Source organism: Aptenodytes patagonicus, chromosome 6, assembly GCF_965638725.1.
Source record: "Aptenodytes patagonicus chromosome 6, bAptPat1.pri.cur, whole genome shotgun sequence".
Taxonomy (NCBI): Eukaryota; Metazoa; Chordata; class Aves; order Sphenisciformes; family Spheniscidae; genus Aptenodytes; species Aptenodytes patagonicus.
This window is the reverse complement of record NC_134954.1, coordinates 76,789,527-76,804,339: the sequence shown is the minus strand read 5'-3', so window position 1 is coordinate 76,804,339 and position 14,813 is coordinate 76,789,527. Positions and strand designations below refer to the sequence as shown.

The 14,813-nt window shown below is 38.6% G+C and overlaps 1 protein-coding gene across 1 annotated transcript in view; it reads left to right on the top strand.

Annotated features, from left to right (window-relative positions):
• The first annotated feature begins 5,035 nt into the window (after positions 1 to 5,035).
• Positions 5,036 to 14,813, top strand: part of BAZ2B (bromodomain adjacent to zinc finger domain 2B) — a 168,901-nt gene continuing 159,123 nt past the window's right edge. Inside the window, exon 1 of the mRNA XM_076343263.1 lies at positions 5,036 to 5,127. The gene's annotated coding sequence lies outside the window, so the exon portion shown is untranslated. The remainder of the gene's footprint in view (positions 5,128 to 14,813) is intronic.

The following is a 14,813-nucleotide window of genomic DNA, read 5'->3' as shown; positions in this document are numbered from 1 at the left end:
GCTGAAAGCACTCTAGTACTTAGAATCAAACATTGGTTCTGAGTACAAGACAGAGCCATATATTTTAACTGTAAAATGGAATGAGAATACCAGTATAGAGGGGACATAGTGAAGAATATTTTTTTATCTATCTACTTTTAAAGGGTTAATAGTTTAATTGTTTAGCATGAACTGACATTTCTCATTGTTAGTGATTAAATTTGGTCAATAAAAACACTTTTTGTTTACACTTCGGGCTTTCAGATGGGAGAAGACGTGGAAGAGATGCTGGAGGAGCTACAGAAGCTGCAAGGTTGGAGTATGAGACACTGCTAAAATGGGGTTGGCAGAATAAATCATAGATTTCTCTATCTTTTAATAAGAGCAGAAGTACCCTTTAACAATTGAGGACTGAAGGGAAATAAAATAACTCGTAGCTCATTTTCTCTCTTTCACAGTGAGATGTGTGATAAGAAGAGTGCACTTTCTAGTAAGCGTATTTGGTAAGTTGTCTGTAACATAGGCTGATGCAGAAGCTCCTTAGGGAAGATTTTTAGGCTTTGATACTATGTGTGAAGTTGCAGTCTAGATTCTTTCCCATCCTTTGGAAGTTCTTATTTTTGCCCTTGTTCAGGTCATCTGACTTCAAATCTGTATTTCTTGCAAACAGTTATGGATATTTTTCTGGGGATTCATTTGCCTCGGCGCCTTTGCAAAGCTTTAGAAGAAAAGCTACCTACATGCTGATTTTCAGCAATTAAACAGCATTTCTTAATGGAAGCAACACAGTGGTGAACACATCAATCCAGTTGCAAAGCTATTACATTTGTTTTATATTGTATATAAACTTATTTGTGTTTTTAAAGATTCCTTGGCCTTTTGTACTTGTAACCTCTTTTATTACAGTGAGAAGAAGTAGATCCTCATTTGACTACTCTAGGAGGACATAATAAAACCAGGGGTGTAAGAGCTTAAAGCCAGGAGTACTTAGACATGTTAACTTATATAAATAGTCGTCAGAGTGTGCTAGCATAACTTCTGCGATGCCGACAAGTATCTCTGATGAGAATAAACCTCCTAAACACAGTAAATTCAGCAAAAAGGCTATGCTTTCAACTGGTTTACACTATTACTTTTGAATGTAATGTTTTAAAACTTAGATTGCACATCAAAGTTGAATGGTATATCCAGATTTTATGAAAATAGACCTTTATATTTTTTTATTAATAGCATGCATTAAATGCTAACTGTTTCTACCCTTCCTCAGAGGAATGACTAGTCCTACTAACCTTGCAAAAACTTTGTTGTTTTCTTTCTGCTGGTCCTTACTGTGTGTCAAATCCGTTTTAATATATTTAATATATTTTATAGTAATAAAATACATGCTTTGCAAACACTACTCTAGGACATCTGTTAATGGGAGTATATAGTATAGTTTCTAGCCTCTAGTGAATACTGCATAGCCTTTTAAAACACTTTCAAAGGCTTTTTGTTTGTTTAAGTGGATAAGAAGGTCTGCCTAGAATAGACCATGTTACAAGATCAGAGTCTGGAAATGTTTGTGTGTTTTTTAACTTTACTCACTGACCTTAGAGTGTAGCCCCGCAAACAGCTGAATTGCTACAAATGAAGGGTTGTAAACCTGTGCTGTTAACCCGTGAATAGGGGTGGAGAAGAGAGGAACCTCTTAAACTGGCTTTGCCTTTGGGGAGATCATTACAGTGAACTCCACCTACATAGTGCCATAGGAATTTTGGGCTTGACCTTCCAGGCATTTATGTATGTCACTATGTCCTAGTGACATCAGTATAATTATTCAAATGTGTAAGGTTACATATCTGTAAATATGGAGCTTACTTGATTTTATTTCTGTTTTCTCCCAATTCAGCAATTAAGTTTATGAATGCATTGGTGGGTGTAACTAGTTAAAGAAATATTAATGATAGGGTCAATAAGCATAGCAGAAAAGACAAAAGGAACTACAAGACAGTACTCTGACATGGTATATTGTTTTTTTTTTCTTTTATGGCACTTACACTGGAAGCCCGAAAAGAATGCAAAGGCTAACTATATTTGTAATTAATTCATCATACAAAGAAAGCAAAAGAAACAAGAATCCTGTTTTTGTAGTATACAGTTTGCTGTTTGAATTTGCATTTTTTAAAAATTGAGAATTACAGCTTTAATATTGCCTGGGGGAGAACAGCCAAATTTGAAAGCTAGGAACGCTTCTGATGTAATAGTTAATCACTTTAAATGCATCAGTAGCACCCAGTAACAACAGCTTCTGTTGAATAAGCATATTAAAACAAAGGAATTGTTAATACATTTTTAAAACCTTAGTAAGTTTTGCAGTAGTAAAACTGATTTGTTTGTGACCACTGGAAAAACAGTAACTTTTTAAACATGTTTTTGTGTAGACTATGAAATACTATGTAGTTACCTAAAACTATTTTAAATTGTTGACTGAAGGCCAAATTAATATTCAGTGCAATGAGAAGTATATTGTTCATATTTTGATGTTTAAATATAACCTAGTGGTTTAAATTTGGATAATTGACTAAACTTTGTGAGAAGTAGTATGTGTTGGGGCCTGTGGTTCTGTATTCAAGTTGATTAAATTCTGTCCTGCTGAGCATTACAGAAAACAAAGATTACATAACATTGTCCAAACATACACGTCTTTATTTTTCACAAGATACTATGGTTCGGCTTATTAACATCAAAAATGTATTTAGAATGGTTATTTAGAGTAGTCATAATAATAATTGATACTAGAATTTATTTTAAATGTTACAAGCAGAGATATTAAATATGTACATAACAGCCAGTAAATTTGATAGTGAATTATCTAAATCCATTGTTTGTTTCCCCTTATAAAATCCTGTTATCTCCTGAGTGACAATATTGTTGTCTTGGAAAATGCATGAGTTTTTGATGCATAACATTCTGAGCAAAACAGCTATTTATTGTACCCATACTCATTCTTATCCCACACTCTTTTTTCAAGACCATTATTAGTAAATTTTGAGGTTAGAGAGGTACTGACCCAATCAAACATGTACAGAGCTTGGCCTCTGAGTTAATTAAATATGGGTTAATAACATATTATAAGGAAATCATTGTCCTTATTACAGTTATTAGGTAGTTAGTCAAATTATAGCTTCAAAGGAATGCAGAGCATGTAGAACTCAGGACTAAATTATGCATTTGAACCTTAGGCCAGCTTTTACTGTTGAGACAGTTTGCTGCTCAAAGAAATTGTGTGTCATTGAAATTAAATGCCTTTCTGGGGATGGAAGGTTCCAGTTTTTAATGAAATTACTGAGTGTGGTGTAGTGAAATGATTAAAATCTGTATTCCGGGAATGTGGCGGACAAAAAAAATCAATAAATGCTAGCAAACCTTTGCTGCTGGATGTGAATCCTGGGAATGAAATAAACTAGTACAAAAATAATAATTAAAAACGTATCAGCACATTAATGTATTTAGCATGAGTCTCATGAGACATCATCTTCACTAATTTTTAGCATACATTTTACTGTGTAATGAGAAGCTTTCTTTTCTCATATCCGTATTAGGCAGCATTTTTGCCCTTCCCCCAGTGTTCCTGCATTGCAATCATTGTGCTTGCACTTATTATGTTACAAATGACCGAGGTAAGGCTGACATTCTCATTGCATGCAAAAAGAGCTAGCCTGCCAAGCTTTTTTTTTTCCTAATGAAGCAGCTTTGTGAAATCTCCCCATGTGTTAATACTAATGAAGATCCTCCAGCACAATTAAAATCACAGCCAGTGGCTGAAGAGGAAACAGAAAACAATGGCATCTTTCTACATATGCATATTTCTTTATGCTGAGATCAGCTTTATTTAGAAATAATGTTGATTTTTAAAATGCTTGTATGTAGTATTTAACAAGGTTAACAAGCTGAACGTATTCTTGAATTCTGCAAGTATGATTGTTACTAGCTCATACTAAAATCACTTAGATTTTCTTCATTGCACTGTGGTATAACTTTAAATCTATAGTGTTACGGTTTATAGGGAGCAGTCCTTTGGCTCTTGAAGTGTACTTTAACCCTGCCTGAGTTTGAGACTATGCCAAAGAAAGAAAAAAAGAGGAGGATACCATGTGTGTAGTTTGAAGGGTTGGTATATGGAAGCACAGCTTTTACTTTTTTGCAAATAACCTGTATAGGTTGTTTCAGGCAAGGTGAGAACATCGGTATTTAAACAATGTACTGTTTTTTTTTTTTTTAAATTCTTGTGTCAATAGCTGGTGAATTTTAATACTTCCCCATAACTTTAACTTAATTCCCCCACTGTTGCCTGTTTCACTTGAATTTAATTTATCTGCTTCTTCTAGAGCATAAAAGTTGAACGTTGCTTCCACTGTAAATTTCTGATTTGCTAGGTTTCTTTAAGATGTCTCCTCTTTTGGAAATGGGTCGCTTTTTTTTTTTTCCTTCAGTAGATGGCTCTTGTTTGTATCACAGACTCTTTGTTGCTACATTAAAATTTATTTTTTTAACTGAACTTAATCTGCAGTGTAAGAATTAATTTAGGTACTTAAGGTGGGCAACCGTGTTTCTCCCCCGATCGGTAAAGCCATCATTAAAAAAAGACCAGCTGCAGACTTGCATCTTTTTGTCGTTGTTTGAAAAACATGAACTGTTCGTAACTTTTTCTGAACGAAAAATGACTGTACAGAGTGCGTGTGAAGACTGCGCTTGGGCAGCCGGCATGCAGCTCGCTCGCCTGCTCCTTTTAGGAGCCGATAGGTCATTTATTACCGGGGCTGGAACGAGATAAACAATTCTCTCTTTTTCCCGTCTTGTTAACAGCAACTTGCATTGTTGGGGAGAGAGGAGCTGGGCTGGTTGACGTCACTTTTGGTTGGTGAAGCTGAATAAACCTTGAGGAAGGACCGGCTTAGTCTGGCGCGACGGCGAGGGGCACGGAGCGGCCGGCACTGCGCCCGCCGCGCGCGCGCGCGCGCACCCGCACCCGCGCGCGCACCCGCACCCCCGCCCCCTCCCCGAGCTGCCTTAGACTCTGGAGGGCGCGGGGAAGGGACGCCTTCCCGGCACGCACACCCTAGCCTTCAGCCACCTGAGACACAGGCAGCGCTCTCCCGAACTGTGGAGGTGAGTTAGAGCCGCTCATCCCGCTCTGTGTGGAGAGCGGGGGGAGTTTTTCTTCAAGATGAACACCTAAAACGTTACAGCGTTTCGCCACGCTGAGCTCGTGCTTGGGTTTCCTAGTTTAGGCTGCGTCTGCCTCACTGACCGTTTCCCTGCCGGTGCGTATCGCCTCTTTGTTGTGGTGGGCCGGCCGCGTCTCTGGGCGCGAGTGCGGGTCCCGCCATGGGGCCCTGCCTGGGCAGGGCTGCGGTCGGGAGGCGGAGGGGCCGCGGGGAGGCGAGTCCTGGGGAAGCGGCCGGGGCCGGGGTGTTTCGAGACGGGACGGCCTGGGTCCCAAGCGATTTTAAACTTTACTCACGGCCGCAAGCCCGTCCCTTGGCCGGGCGGCGCCGGTCACGTCTCTGCCGGCGATCGCCCGCAGCCTCTTGGGCGGCGCAGCGGCTGGCGGCGGCCGCCGGGGCGGCTCTTTTGTGTGGTGCGGCGCGGTGCGCTCCGCGCCGGCCCTCCCGCCCCTCGTCCCCCGCCTGCACTCCTACTCTCCTCTCGCCGCCGCCGAGCTGCCCCTCTCTCCTTGTCCGGCGCTGGCCCGCCGGCTGAGGCTGTCAGGCTGGCCCAGTCATGCCAGTCGGCGGTGCGCGGGCGCGGAGCGGCGTGAGGCGTTCGGTGGGGCCGCGCGGAGCGGCCGCTGGGAAGGGGCCGCGAGGAGGCGGCCGGAGCACGCTCTGCCTCTTCATGGGCGTCCCCTGGCCTCCGCGTACCTTTGCGCTCCCGAACGCGGGTGCGTAGGTGTACCCCACTCCGCGGTGTGCGCTAGGAGAGCGGCGGGGTGTGGGGTGGGCCGGGAGCGGGCGCCGTTCTGCGCACCCGGCTCACTGCGGGCCCCTCCGCCTTTATCTTTTGTGCGTGTTGCTTCCTTATAAAGAGAAACAAGCAGCTGCAGCTCTGGGCCGAGTTGTTGAAATTTATCCCTTTGTGTATATTACAATATCCTCCATTTTTCTGCCCTCTAAACAACGAGCCTTTCGCCATCTTGGGCAAATTTTTATTCCCAAGTCTGTCCGCCTCTTTTAGGAGGGAATGAGTGGAAATCCTGAAAGTCCTTTTGGATAAGACTCAAAGTTTAGGAAATGTTACAGGGACAGACGGTGACGTCATGTAAAGTTTAAGGGGAATTTTTCCAAGAGTCTGTGCTTTACCCCGGAATTCCTGATCTAACGTGTTGTAAACCGCACTTTAAAGAGAAAGGTTCCTAGTTGAGACTGCATGTTCAGGGAACATTAAGAATATGCTTCTTCATCTGGTATCTGATTTTGTAACAGGTAGAGAAATAATTGTGGGTTATTTTTTTGGGTTATTCTCCACCCTTCCCCCCTCTTTTTTTTTTGTCCTGGCCTTTAGTATTTAATACGTAATGCTTGCTTAACTGTTTGGTTGTGTAAAAAAAACATTCCAAAGTTCTTCTGTTAAATAACAAATCATCTGGAGATTTGCATTATTTTTGTTTACAGAAAGTAGTAATCTGACATGAAGTTTACATGAAACACTTGGTACAGAATCTTCTCTGAGGAATAAACAGTTTCTACTTGGGATGAGGAACATGGAAATACACAGTTGTTCCATGTTTAAATGACAGATTTAGGGGGCATATTTGGAAACAACAAACTTACTAAGCTATATTGTTAAAAGGTTCTGCTTGGAGAGTACCTATATATATGTTACGTCTACTTTGGGTTATGTTCCAGATACTATATAATGTGGGTGGCAAAATGTAGTTACTATGCTAAACTCAATTTAAAAAAAAAATCTCTTTACCTCTGGCTATAAGCTCTGTGTCAGCTGTTGTGAAAAGGGAAACAATAAAAGGTACTGTTCTGTTAATTTACTTCTCAATTGCACTTTTTTTTTAAAATCTCATAAAAGTTTTTCTAGTCACATGATATGACTTAGTGAAACACAGGGTACTTGATAAGAAATAACTATTGTAGGTAAAGTTCTGTTTTTCCATTCTTTTTCCTATACTCATCTTACTTGCTGCATATTTACAGTCACACTAACGAGAACATGAAACTGCCTGTATTCAATTTGCATATTCTTTGTCTTCAGGGTTGGGAAAAACATTGTCAACAGTTAACATAGAAAGTAATGAGAATAGCTGTTAGTACATCAAGAGTTTTTTTTCCTATCCAAGTCAGCATTGAATGATGTACCTAAAGTGTCCTTAAGGTTATGTTGGAACAAATGTCAGATGCTTACCTCGAGGGGGTTGTGTGTGGTTTGGTGTGGGTTTTTTTTTTTTTTTTAAATGCATCAGAAACTGTGCTTGAATTGAGTATTTGCCAGCTACGTGGATATTAGGTAGATGAAAATGTTTAAATAGTTGAAAGCATGTACAACAGATGGCTCTAAATTATACATGCAACAAAGGTCTAGAAGATTTGACAGGTTATAAATGGTGAGCAACAGAGGATAAGTAGTTTCAGAAAATGATCGTATACTTGACATCTCATACCTATAATAAACTACATACACGTTTTTGTCACAATGCTGCAAAATCAATAAACTACATAATATTAAGAAAATGGTAGCAAGGTAATTTTTGTGAAGTGTGTATAGAGGAGGCATTAGGAGTTGTTAAGGGATCTCTTTGATGTTCAAGAAATTTTATGTTCGCTTCAAGCAGGGGATATTTGTTTAATCGTAGATGGTACCAATTCCTTGTAAGCAATGGAGTATTAATATCAGGTTGTGATGAAGTTCTTCATAAATAGAACTCTCTGGAGAGCAAAAATGTTTCTTCAGAGGATCAGGCAATGTTCCCTTTTCATTACTGACCCAAAGTCTCTTCTGAATGGCACAAAATAAGGTTTTGTGACTATATTGAAAATAAACCAGAATTGTGGTACTGGTATTTCTCATCCTAATTTTTTTTTTTTTTAAACTAAATCCCACTGTGCTGGGTTCCTTACAAGTCAGTGTTCCCACAAAAAGTAATTGTTTTTAAGAGTCGTTCTTGTAGATTATTGTAGGTTGTCAATAACATTGTAAAATTATTTGACTAGTGTTAGGGGAAAGATAACTAAATACATGCTTTGTACCTTTTGGTGAGAAATAGTTGATTTTCATGAACGTGTAATAAGATGCTTTTGCATTTTCAAAAGATAAATTAGCAATTTTTTTATATTATGAGGGAATAAGCATTGGTTGACCACTGCAGTGTATTTGTTTAATCTTTATACTGACCTTATGATAAGAAGAAAGTGCTACAAGTCTGAATTTTTTGTCTTTTTGGGAGACACTGAAAATGCAAATAAGAAAGTAATGGAAGTCTTTCTTTTTAGGTCCTGTTGCCCTTTTTCTCGTTTTCTTTGTTTGCATGTTTGTTATAGAACTGCAGTGTAAAGGAGCAGATGTTTTGCAAAACATCCTGATGTGTTGCTTTTTCTTATGGGAGTGCATAACTGCTCCTTCTGATGCATCGACTTGACAGCTGGTTGATTTCATGGAACTGCTAAGAAGCCATTAGTGGTGTCATTGAATTGAAACAGAACAGTCACTCCCAGCTTGAACTGCAATTGTTAATGTCTTTGTTGCTACTTTTCTGTTCCTACACAAGATGTGGAATATCACAGTTGCAAAGAAAAGGAAGTTTGTGCTCTCTGTCTCATCTCCCTGAATTAGAGAAAGGAGGCATTAGTACTTGACTGCGTTTAGTTTTATAATATTCTTATAATGGCATATTTGGGATTAAGAGATCTTAGCTGCTGGGAGGTAGACTTAGCACAACCAAAAATGCAATTTGCTACACACACACACACCCTGACACAGTAAGGGCATCCCACAGTTCAAATTGCTTCACTGTGATTCCGCCCCCCCCCGTATCCCCCCGTATCCCCCCGTCCCGTCCCCGATACAGGTATCTTTAAATAAAACCAAATAGTTTGGGTTCGTTGGTGTTTTTTTTGTTTTGGTTTGTTTTTTTTTTTTAAATCAGAAAACTTTATTCTAATACAAGATTACAGGAGAGTGGTACTTTGTGTTTTCATCACTTAGATAATTTTGCCCAAAGAAGATTCCCAAAGTCTACCAGTTTTTCCCAAGTGTGGTTCAACTTTTGAGTTAATTTTGTTTTACTACAGTACATTCAGTAAACTATGTCCTACCACATTATAAACTAGTTTGTGATGGTAAATTGCCATCAGAAGAAACACTGACACAGGTGTAAAGGACAGCAGTGGTTTTTGTGATTGTTGGATAGTTTACAACATCCTGAACATTGACAAAATGTAGTAAGTATGTGTTGGTCAACATATTTTAAAGAAATTGGAAGTCTGTGGTGAAGATCACATTATGCAGAATTCAAAATTTAGGTACAGATGATCTTCCCCACTGCATCAAAGAAGGAAATTAGATGTCCTCTTCATGATTGACACTTATGCTTTTTAAAAATTTTCTGTTATACTGCTGCATTTTTAGTTTAAAACTATTTTTATTGTATTCTTTCTGTGTAACAGTAGAATGAAAGTGCATCTTTGTTTTAAGTGAGTGGTAGGAGTTTGGAGTTCTTCCCTGCTTACTCTTTACTGATGAGGAACAGAAACAAGGATACTGTATTAGTAAGATTAGAGAAAATAGATCCTCCCCCACCCCACTCCCCAATTTTTGCCTGCTTGTTTAAAAAAAAAACTAACCAGGAACCAAAAAAGCAACAAACAAATCAACAAGGAGTCACCAGATTTGCATAAGGAAAATAGTAGATTCACATTAGTTTTTTTATTTGTGTTTCTTAGTGCTTTTATGAAGGTGAGAATGTATTAGTTTCACTGTTACACACATAAGAACTCTGATGCACAGAAGGATTTAGTCTTTTACCAACATCACATGAAGTTGATGGCAGAGGTAGAAAGAAAAGCTGTCTTCGCTGACTTTAATCTGTAGTGTGCTGGGTAGATGTTTCCTTGAAAACTGAAATGTGTGGTTTGTTATTCTGCAGAGAGTAATGCTACTCGACTAGGTAAGCTGAGTGCACATAGTTGTTAGAAGAAGGTGGGACCATGTCTTCATTCAGTCTCTGCAGAAGGGCCAAGCAAGATGCAGTATTTTTCTGTTACTTTGTTTCTTAATCATACAATTTTAAGTTAAAAAAAAAAAAATTATGTAGAACATTTAATCCAATTAGCACACAGTTTCACATGTTAGCTGTGTTAAGTTCTTGCTTACTCTTTTATCTCTTTACTGCCCTAAATTTACAGTTATATAATGCTATGCTGTGCTTGAGCCATTCCTTAAAAAGAAAAAAATCAATAGACTTTAAAAAGTCTGATACAGAAATTACGTTGAGATTTAAGTGGAAATAAAAAAAAAAACCTTACTAATTTTACAGTATCATTTCGATTTTTCTTTTTGGAGGGAGGGAGGAGAAATTGTGATTTATTTTACTGCGGTATTAGCATTTAGTGAAACCACCAGGTGAAAGAAACACTCTCGGAGAGTGAGGAAGTCTTAATGCTTGTTTCAGTTTTTTAGTGTAGCAACAAGGAAAGGAGGATACAGGTTTTTTCCCTGCTTAGTTTAACAGAATTGATTTATGCATTTGACAATTCCTAGTACCAATTTCTTCTCTTTTTATGTGAATGTTTTTCAGATCCGTGGGGAAAAGACAAATATCAAAGAAAGTATACATTTTTAAACCTTACTTAGTGAGGGATGATCTCTCAGACATAGTCTCTGAAAGTACGGACTTAAAAAAAAGATGTGCTTGTCAGTGTCTGTTTCATTCTCTCAGAAGGATGATGCCTGTTGCCATTAACGTGAAATCTCTCCCATTGCCTTCCTACTCGCACCCATCAGGGCCTCCTGAATGTCTTGTTTTCTGTGTGTAAAGGACTTAAGACTCTTTTCACTTGATGTAGGTCAGGCATTGTAAAGAGCTGAATGGGTTAAGCCTTGGTAGTTTGCAAAAAGAGATTGCAGAGATTTTTCTAGCCCCTGAGGGAGGAATCACACAAAACCTTAAAATTCAAACTACTAAAAATGTAAAGGCACTATCTGAAAAATTGGTCTACCTGATGGACTGTTTACAGTAATAATGGTCCCATTGAAATCAATGGGACTGCTGAGTATAAAGACTTGTCTCGGGTAATGTTTGCAGTATAAAACCTTGGAAAAGAAGGTAGGTTTAGAAATAATGCAGTGACCATCAGATAATGTTGTCTTCTTTTTGGAGCCTCACACAGAACTTCTGCTCTGGAATTGTTGGAAGAGACAATGAAGAATTTTAATTACTGAATAATGGAGAACCCTACCAGTGTTTTCTTGCAAATTACAGGAAATGTAGGCTAGATTTTCTTTAGAATATTTATTACATATGGTGATTTAAAGGCACAAAATACTCTGCCGAGCTGTTCTTGAGCTTGAATCTCAGTCGTGAGACTGTTGGACAAGAAGCTAAAACTTTGCAATCTTCTAGGGAGTATTTTTTCCTTCACTTTGAATATGTAGTTAACTTTTTTGGAATGTGACCCTATTTAATTCATTAATACAAATCAATTAATAACGTTTTTGTAATGCTGAAAGATTCTTTAATAACGCGTTGCATTTTATCAGATACTTATTTTAAAACAGTGGTGTGTGGTATCCAAATACAATTAGCAAAGTACCCCCCACAACCCTGCCCTCAGTCCTTTCTTGTACAAAAGAAAACCAGTTTGACAAAAAATATTGCAGTGGTCCATCAGATGCGTAGGGACATAATTGTGTGGATTTTGCCCCATTTTCTGTTCTTACATTTTTCCACAAGCATGCACTCATTAATCAAAGACACTGTACTCCTGCTGAGGGCAGAGAGGTTCATCAAATTGGCAGCCAGTTTGGTGTAAAGAACGGTGTACTGAAGCTCTTAACGTGCTAGGACATAAATAAACCTAAGGTCTTTGTATGCAAACCCTGGAGGTTAATACTGTATAATTCAATGTCCTGTCTTTGTTTTTATGATTGATGTTTTTAAGTGTTTGAAGCTTGGTACAAGCCTTCAAGCAGGTCAGGGCTGACCATCTGATTGGCTGAAGCAAAAAAGTGTTAGATTGGCAGAGGGGCTTTCGTGTACACTGTGGAGATTTTATTTTATTTTACTTTGATTTTTAAAATATTTTTATTTTTTGGCTGGGAGATCATTGTTGTATTGCCTGAGCTGTTACAGGAAAGTTCTAGAGATTGACAACCCCTGTGTGATAATGGACTTAGTGCATGAAATGCTGATAGTTTGGACCTATTTGTTCTGAAGCTTACTGCTATTTGTATCCTTAACAGAACTAACATGTAGAACAAGCAAAAACTACTGGGATTTCCCTGTAGAAATAGTGCTGGGATTTGGCTTTAACATGAATTGGTTGCATATTCATAATTTAAGAACAGCTGGTTACAGCAAGAAATTAGTCATTTGCAAGCTATTATAAACCATTCTACTCACACATGGAGGCTGTGCTTGAGCTTTTTTTATTGATCTACCTGCATTTGAAATCTGGTCACTGCAGCCACAGAGGCCTTTCATTTTAGCTGTGCTTGCATCATAGAACAGCCTCAGCATTAAATATTTAATTTTAACTAAATGCTGAATAAAATGATAAACTGTGAGCTTCGAAGAAACAAAGTGTAAGGGTGAGCAGTGACACACATCTTAAATACAAAATCTTGTTATGTAAAGCAGCCTAAAAAAGTAACATCAGCCAACCTTTGTAGTCCTTTGGTAGCTTTTGTTGTTCTGAATAAGAAATCTTTGTTAGATTTACCCAAGGTTACCTTGCTAAAACTGTAGTTGCTGAAATTTGTGGTTTTCATGCATTGTATGCCCAGTACTTTTGGAGGAAAACCCAGAAGTATAAAATGTGATTATATTACACAAAATGATGGTGTAGTGAAATAGTAGTAAGCACAGTCTTGCTGAGTATCACATGGAAGAAATAATGGATGTATTAGAAATGACTGTACTCTTACATGGGTAAGCTTATCTGTCATTATAATGTGAAAAATACATACTTGGAAATATCGGTTAGTAATATATATAAGCTGTGTTAGCCCCCCTCCTCCCCCCTTTCAGTTTTGCTTTTCCAGGTTAGAAATAAAGTGAGGCATTTCTGCTAGTTTATACACTTCATTTGATAAATTTTCTGTATCTTTGCTTGCCCTAGTGACTGGAACTTCTAAAAGGAGAACTAACATAACAAAGATGGTGGCGAACTTTTTAGCAGGGCCTGTTGCGACAGGACAAGGGGAATGGCTTTAAACTAAAGGGGGTTAGATATAGACTAGATATAAGGAAGACATTTTTTATGCTGAGGGTGGTGAAACACTGGAACAGGTTGCCCAGAGAGGTGGTGGATGCCCCACCCCTGGAAACATTCAAGGTCAGGTTGGACGGGCTCTGAGCAACCTGATCTAGTTGAAGATGTCCCTGCCCACGGCAGGGGGGTTGGACTAGATGACCTTTAGAGGTCCCTTCCAACCCAAACTATTCTATGATTAACTATACTTTTTACTATAAAAATCAGTTTTCTGAACATCCTTAGTTCCTGTGGGAATAAAAGGCAGCCCAAAATGCCCACTCTCGCACATCTTTTGATCCAGTATGTTGTAAGTTACTACCTCATAACCTGGCATGTAGATAGAAAGTATTGCTGAGGAAAGGTGCAAATAAATTCTTACTTCGTATGTATGGATCCAGGAAGATGGGAAGCCATTAAGGAAGGTTCCTTACTGTGTTAGTTAGTGAGTTAAAAATACCAGGCATACATGCCTGAGTCTAGTTTTTCAAGCTGTATCAGTTGATTTAATAAAAGATATTATCATTCCCTACAGCTGTGGTCTTTTCTAAGTAGTTACAGCAATTTTAAAAAGGCTAAACCGTAAGAAATGCAAACCAGTATTTTTCCATTGCAGCTCTGATCATTTTTCATCCTTGGAGTTACCCTTAAGCACCTCACTGCTTCTTTCCAATGTTGATGAAAGAGCTAGATCAGAGATAATAGTTGAGACTACAACTGTGTGGTTTAGGAGAAAAGTGAGGCAGAAGAGTGCTAAATAGTTAGATCATTTGGGGACCCAACCTCTACAACAGCTGTAATGCCAGAAACAAATTCTTTATAGCACAGTTGTAAGAGCTTTCAAAGCAAGGAGAATTCCTCTGGTTTTTTTACTTACCAAGTCTAATATTAGAAACAATAGAGAGTCCCGTTTTGGCTCTTTCAGGGAAATTACCTTAAGTGGGACTCTAAAGAAGTAAATGGATGCTTCCCCCCTCCCTCCTTGAAACACTGCATGGGAATAGTCTACTAAGTAATCATTGACAATCAGACAGCAGCAGACAGTGACTGAATTTTTTTCACCATATTGTCAATATAGACCATGTTAAAAAGCTACTGTCGCAAAGAAAGTCTGAGAAATGGGAAGAAAGTTGCGATCCAAAGTCTCGATTAAAGACAATGAAAGGGTGTAGATTATTGAAAAAAAATCACAGTAATGCGTTCCAGGAATTCTTTGTATTTCTGGCAACTTAGTAGAGAAGGCACTTGGGTTTAGTCATACCTTGAAAGTATCGGAGAAAGATTTGGAGGATAGGGTCTAAGCAAAGTGGGTGGATGTTTGAACACAAAATAGGGATGTCCCAAACTGCTAATTCTTTGAATGGCATACTAGAG